The sequence below is a fragment of the Rhinopithecus roxellana genome, chromosome 14 (genome assembly GCF_007565055.1).
Source record: "Rhinopithecus roxellana isolate Shanxi Qingling chromosome 14, ASM756505v1, whole genome shotgun sequence".
NCBI lineage: Eukaryota > Metazoa > Chordata > Mammalia > Primates > Cercopithecidae > Rhinopithecus > Rhinopithecus roxellana.
This window is the reverse complement of record NC_044562.1, coordinates 119,816,151-119,823,058: the sequence shown is the minus strand read 5'-3', so window position 1 is coordinate 119,823,058 and position 6,908 is coordinate 119,816,151. Positions and strand designations below refer to the sequence as shown.

The 6,908-nt window shown below is 34.4% G+C and overlaps 1 pseudogene; it reads left to right on the top strand.

The window, feature by feature from the left end:
• The first annotated feature begins 1,057 nt into the window (after positions 1–1,057).
• LOC115893172 lies at positions 1,058–4,714 on the top strand (annotated as a pseudogene).
• The last annotated feature ends 2,194 nt before the right edge of the window (positions 4,715–6,908 follow it).

Sequence of the window (6,908 nt, the reverse complement as noted above, 5' to 3'; positions counted from 1 at the left end):
CCCACTTCTTCTTTCCCACTCACACCTCATAAATACAATTCTTTAGTTTTTGTTTCTATTCACCTATGTTGTTTTTGTACTTTTAGTATATGTAAATGTATCTACTGCAATATACAATATTATTTTCATGTATAAAATTTTACATAAATGGTATCAAATGTTAAGTATTTTAGTGTCATTTTGCTTTAGTCAGCATTGTATTTTTTTGAGAATTATACCTGTTGACGTAGGTAGATATAATTCATTCATTTTTATATTTTTCACTTTTGTCTGATATCTTTTCCAGTGAATAAACAATGGTTTGTTATCCATCCCCTTACTTACGTTGTTTCAATTATTAGGCTATTTCCGTGTGTTTGTTTTTACAAACAGTGCTGAAATTAGCACACCTTTCTATGTTTTCTTGTGCACATATGCAGGAGTTTATGAAAGACTTCTGGAAATGCAGCTACAAGTTTTAATATGCATGACAAATTCTTCCAAACCACTCTACCAAATTTCTATTCAATTCAAATATCTCTACCAATTTATGCTACCACAGACAACAGGAGACCTGGTTTCCCAACACTTGAATTTATCAGACATTATTTTTGCCAATCTGATGGATATAAAATGTTATTTTATTGCAGTTTTAGTTTGCATATCCTTAATGGAATATAACATTCTTTCAATGTTAATTTGCAGTTTATGGTCTCTTCTATCAATTATCTCTTGCTAAACATTTTCAATAACTAGCTTCTCTTTTTCTTGATTGGAAGAAATTATTTGCATATTCCATACACTAATAAATTTTGGTTTTCTGAACTGAAAATATCTTCTCTATATCCAGATTGATTTTTCATCCTTTTCAGGGTAATTTGCTTAAGAAATATAGGAACAGCAACATTTTTAAAATACTTTTCTTCTCCTAAACATCTTCTAGTTTTGCTTTTCATTTCATACCTCTAATGCAATTAGAAAAATGTGTGTTTTATATAAAGTAGGGATATATTTGATCTTAGTTATTTCTGTATGTATAACCAATTACCCCAGAATCATTTACTGAACAGATCGAACCATGTATATGTGGTCCTACCCATGTGTGTGTGGGTAGAACCTTGATCTGTTCAGTAAATGGATTTTTCTATCTATTACTTTTTCAGTTAAACTTTTGTTTAGTATAGTTTCATAATATATTTTGAATGAGTAGACCATTATCATTTTTGTTTCTCGAAAAGTCTCAACAATTTTAGGCATTTTATAGTCTAATACAAATTTTAAGATGAGTTTATCATGCTCCATAAAAATGATGAAATATTGGGGTTTTTTGAAATTATAGATAAATAGGAGGAAGAACTCATATATTTGTTATAGTAAGTCTTATTTATAAGTAATATATCTGTACATTTAATTAGGTCTTTTATAACTTTCAATAAAGGTTTACGACTTTCTCATTAAAGTCTTGCCTCTGTGAAGTTACATCTATTTCTAGTACTCTCATTGCTTCTGTGATTGCTATGTTTTGAAATTATATTTTTAATTGTTTGCTGTTTGTATATATGAATCTCTTTAATTTTTAAATAATCATTCTCTGTAACTTCTCTTGGACTTTCATATATGTAATCATAATCTTTACAAATGATGACAGTTTTATATTTTTCTAACCCTTGCAAATTTATTTTGCATACCTTTTTCATTTAGCAGGCACTCCAATACAATGATGAATAGAAGAAGGCATTGGAGCCTTGTTCTCGATTGAAAGGCATGCTTTTAATATTTTACTATAAGGTATCTCGGTTAATATGGGTAATATTTGGTAGCTAACTTTTTATCACATTAAATAAGGTCTCTTACTCCTATTTATTAAGAGTTTATATTATAAAGGAGTCCTGAGTTATTGAATGATTTTACTGCATGTATTGAAATAATCATGTATTTTAAAAACTGTTAATTTGTTATTGTGATAAATTACACTAATACATGTTTTAACATTGTTATGCTTGCATTCTTAAGAAAACATTCATCATTCTTTGTCATGATTTCAATGTGCATGTTTTTCTTTGTTATATTTGGTAATGTTTAAGCTATTATTTTTATATCCATTTTTATAAAAGACAATGGTCTGAAATTTTCTTTCATTAACATCCCTGACAGATTTTATCAAAGTATAGTTTACCAAAATATAAAATTGTTGAGGAACTGTCTTACTTTTTCTTTTTCTTTAGAACAGTGTGAATAAAATAGATACTATCAAACCCTTGTTTACTGAAATTATCTTGTAAATATATTTAGATTACATGTTTTTGCCTGTTTCAGTCATTGTTGGTTTGGCTTTGTTATTGTCATTTTTGTTGTGTTTTCCACCAACGCTTAAATTGTTGACTACTAATTTAATTGCATTTATTTTAATAGGATTACTCAGACTTTTATTTATTCTTGAATCTATTCCATAAAGTGTATTATTTTCTAAAAAATATATTTTCAAAATAATTGGCAAAGTGTTATTTTGTGATTTTGTGGTCCAGTTTTCATTAAAGTTTCTCTCTCTTATTAATCTGCTAGTGATTTGTCTATTGTGTTAGTTTATTGTAAAGAATTAACTTTGAGCACTTTTTACTCTGTTTCTATATTTTTTTATTGTGATAAGAACACTTAGCCTACGATTTACTCTCATGACAAATTTTTAAGTGTACAATGCAGTATTTTTAAGTACAACTGTACAGCAGCTCTCTAGAAGTTATTCATCTTTTGTAAATAAACGATGTACCCCTTGAACAAAATGTCTCCATTTTTGCTTCCCTCCAGCCCCTGATGGGGTTAGCTATTGGTTACTTTCCATTTAAAAATCTTCTATTCTCATTTTTATTTTTTTCCTTCTTTCTACTTTCTTTGGATGACTTCATTACTCTTTTTCTACCTGTGTAAACTGGAAGTTGTGCTGATTTTTGGTTTTTCTTCTTTCCTAATAGACACAATTAAGGCTTTTGCCTTATAATTGTGGTTTTAGCCAAATCCTACACATTTTCATTTATAGTATTTGCATTATCATTCATATAGAACTATTTTCTAATTTCCATTATCATTTCTTCTTAAAGTGTTTCATGAGTTATTTATGCCCTTTTTTTAAAACAATTTCCAAATACAATGTGTTACCTACTTGACTCTTAACATGTCAGGGATGGTAACAGAGACCCGGTGTCTTCTGACTTTTGCTTTTCTAACCTGTAGCCACTAAGTGTGAGTGCATCTTCATCCACCTTGGTGAGGCTGGTGTCCAGAGTGGCAATGCCTGCTGGGAGCTCTACTACCTGGAACACAGCATCCAGCTCAATAACGCAATGCCAAATGACAAGACCACTGGGTAAGGAGATGATTGATTCTACGCCTCTTCAGTGGGCAGGCAAGTTTGTGTCCAGAGCAGTGTTTATAAACCTGGAGCCCACAGTCATCGATGAATTTTGCACTGGCACCTACCACCAGCTCTTCCACCCTGAGCAGCTCATCACAGACAAGGAAGATGCTGCCAATAACTATGCCTGTGGAGATCACGACATTGGCAAGACATTGGTCTTGTCTTGGACCAAAGTCGCAAGCTGGTTCACCAGTGCACAGGTCTTCAGGGCTTCCTGGTTTTCCACAGCTTTGGTGGAGAAACTGGTTCTGGGTTCACTTCGCTCTGTTGATTATGCCACAAAGTCTAAACTGAAATTCTCCATTTACCCAGCCCTGCAGGTTTCCACAGCTGCGGTTGAGCTCTACCACTCCATTCCACCACCAGCACCACCCTGCAGCACTTTGATTGTGCCTTCATGGTAGACAATGAGGCCATCTATGGCATCTGTTGTAGAAACCCCAATATTGAGCACCCAAACTACCCTAATCTTAACTGCTTTCTTAGCCAGATTATCCTCCATCACTGCTTCTCTCAGATTTCATGGAGTCTGACAGAATTCCAGACTGACCTGGTACCCTCTTCCTGCATCCTCTTCTCTTTGGTCACATATGTCCTGTCATCTCTGCTGGGTAAGACTACCATGCATAGCAGAGGTCACCAGTGCTTATTTTGAGCCAGGCAACCAGATTGTGGAATGAGCCAGGCAACCAGATTGTGAATCACTATGGTAAATACATGGCTTACTGCCTATTACACTGTGGTAATGTGGTTCCCAAATACGTCAATACTTACTGCCGTTCCACTAACAAGACCAAATGCAACATCCAGTTTGAGGATTGGTGTTTCACTGGCCTCAAAGTTGGCATTAATTGCCAGCTTCCCACTGTGGTACCTGCTGGAAATCTGGCCAACATAAAGAGAGCTGCGTGCATGCTGAGCAACATCATAGCCATTGCTGAGGCCTGGGTTTGCCTAGGCCGCAAGTTTGACTTGAGTTATGCCAACTGTTCCTTTGTTCACTGGGAAGTGGGTGAGGGGATGGGAGAAGAAGCATTTGCTGAGGGCTGTGAGGACATGGCTGCCATTGAAAAGGATTGTGAGGAGGTTGGTGTGGATTCTGTTGAAGAAAAAGAAGAGGAACACTAATTTTCCATTCCTTTCAGCCTTGCAGCATGTCATACTTCCAGAATTTCAGCTTTGACATTAGCTGACAGGCATTAAAACTTTCCAGTTAGATCGTTTTCACTCAGCAGTAATCATGCCTTTCCCTGTGTGCCTACAAGATTTTTCCATCATGTCTCAAATTAAAGGCTTGAATTAAATAAAATAAAAATTCCATATATATGGAGATAATATTTGCTATGGTTTTTCAATTTAAACTACCAGCAGAAGCATGATCTGTATGACTCATTTTATGCCAAAATATGTTATTTCTTAATAGTTTCATACTTGTTTAAAAAATGAAAATGCTTTAATTCTTGAGTACAGATTTCTAACGTACATTCTAACATTCATAATGTTAAGAAATATATTTTAATTTTAATTAATTTTATTTTTTATTTTAAAGCCAAAGCATTAGTAGGAAAAAAGAAGGTTACAGAAAAATAATAAAAGAAGCCATTCACCAGTCCACATAAACATTTAGTACATATAAGGACTGTAAAGAGCAGGTACACAGGACACTATGAGTGTTTTTAATACCACTGGATCTTATGCTTAAAAATGGTTAAGATGGTAATTTTATGTTATATGTATTTTTACCACAATGAAAAGAGCAATTATAAGGTTGATACGTTAGAAATCTGTACAAGGTCCCTCCTGGTATATATTCATCCTGGACTTTTCTACTGAGCTCCAACTGCATGTGTGACAATCTTACTTCATATATCCAATGGACATCTCAAATTCAATGTACTCCAAGTGGAACTTCTCATTTGTCTTGTATCCAAAAGCTTATTCTCTAAAAGAATTTCTCATTTCAATAAACTTAAAGTTTCATATTTACTTAGAAGAAAACCCGTAGACTCTCCTTTTTTACAACCTATATCCATTTTACCAGAAAATCCTAATGGTTCCATCTTCAAGACATATTAAAAAACAAATCATATTTTCTCACATCCCCCAGGCAGACTCATTCAAGCCACCATGATCTCTTGCCTGGATTATGGCAATAGCCTCCTTATCCATCTCCGTATTTGCATTCTTTCTCCCTATGATTTATTCTTAAGCTATCAATCAAAGTGAAAGCATAAGTTAAATCATTTCACCTCTAGTGACTTCCTCTCACTCTCGGAGAGAGAAAATCAAGAAAGTTGACTGGGCCTGCAAGGCCCTACACCATCTGCTCCCTGTCTCCCATAATTTCATTTGGTACCTCTATGACTCATCTTCTATTATTTTTCTCTGGCTTTCTTTGTTTCAGCCCTACCCACCTCCTTTCCTTTCCTGGAACATTACAGGCATTCCCTCCCTGTGGAGATTTAGCACTGTCTCTTTTCTTCTTCTACCATGTTCTTTCCCAGATATCCTCTTTGTGTGCTTCTGTCCCTCCTCTGGGTCTTTGTTCAAATTTGACATTCTTAGTGTGGCTTCTCTGAAAAATGTGTGATCCCTACTTCTGACCTAGCACTTCCTATCTTTCTCCTCCACTTTATTTGTCTCCATAGCACTCATTTCCTTGTGATATGCTCAGAAGTCCTTCACTTCTATGGTCCCTTTCCAAGGTCCTGTATTCTTTTTCTTAAAGACAGCCCCTAACTGACTCAGGATTCAGGTGCTACAAAAGTTGGATGTACTTTAATTGCTAATTGTCTGTCTCCTTCTGTAAGAGTGCAAGCTCCATGAGGGCAAGAGTACTTGGTGTTTTGGATCACTGTTGTATCATATCACATAGAGGAGTATCTGGCACACAGTATGTAGTAAATATTTGTTGAATCAACTAATACAGTCAGTAGAATTCACAAAGAAAAACACCAATAGATATAACCCTCTAAAAAACTAGCTTCTGTATTTTACAAAAATACCACAAACAGAATGGCAATCAGCAGTCTAGGAAAATATTTTCCACAACTTTGATAGACAAAAGTTGAACATCTTTAACATACTAAATAACAAGAACAAACCAAAACAACACAAACCACGCAAATGAACAAGACAAAATTTAAGTATTTAGGAGGAAAATATGTAAACAGTTATTCATCAACTTTAGTGAAATGATGCCTTTGTGTCATTGGGATAAAGATTCATGTAGTTTAGATGGAAGAAGTCAACAAATGATAATTAAATTATTTGGCTCAGCACTTGCTCTTTGTTAATATTCTTACATTGGCGTTATTCCAGTGTATCTGGAAGAGACCTATGAGACACTACAGGTTTCTCTCATAAAACAGAAGCAGTCACATGGCTTTGGACATTGCCTTTTTCAAAGATAACACTAGTACATTTTCTTTTTCTTAAGACAATAGTAATTTTCAGGGTATTTCTTAATATTGAAGAAAAAAATGATTATGAATCATAAACCACAAAACCAGAGGGC